Raw genomic sequence first — 448 nt, 5'->3', positions numbered from 1 at the left:
TAGGAGTAGGACACAACTGAGTGACTTCACTTTCACTTTTCCCTTTCATGCATTGGAGAAGGAAATGGCAACCCACTCCAGTGTTCTTGCCTGGAGAATCCCAGGGATGGGGGAGCCTGGTGGGCTGCTGTCTATGGGGTCGCACAGAGTCAGACACGACTGAAGCGACTTAGCAGCAGCAGCAGGCATCTTTAGCTTGCTCTCACCTTTTCACTTCCTCCCCTAACATCACAGAGAATTCACCCGTTCCAGACTCCCAGTTCCCAGGAGGTCTGAGCCTAGTGCCCCGGCCCATACACAATTATTCCTCCCTTGAATGGCTGTGTGTCTCTTTTCAGGATATTAACCAGAAACTCCAGGAGGACAACCAGGAGCTGAGGGACCTCTGCTGTTTCCTGGATGATGACCGGCAGAAGGGCAAGAGGGTGTCCCGGGAGTGGCAGAGACT

The 448-nt window shown here is 53.3% G+C and overlaps 1 protein-coding gene across 1 annotated transcript in view; it reads left to right on the top strand.

Annotated features, from left to right (window-relative positions):
• Nucleotides 1-448, top strand: part of CCDC85A (coiled-coil domain containing 85A) — a 179,140-nt gene that overhangs the window by 13,880 nt on the left and 164,812 nt on the right. The window lies entirely within an intron of this gene.

The sequence above is a fragment of the Bison bison genome, unplaced genomic scaffold (assembly GCF_000754665.1).
Source record: "Bison bison bison isolate TAMUID 2011002044 unplaced genomic scaffold, Bison_UMD1.0 scf7180017864166, whole genome shotgun sequence".
NCBI lineage: Eukaryota > Metazoa > Chordata > Mammalia > Artiodactyla > Bovidae > Bison > Bison bison.
Note: the sequence above shows the minus strand (reverse complement) of the source record. Positions and strands in the feature narration are given on the sequence as shown.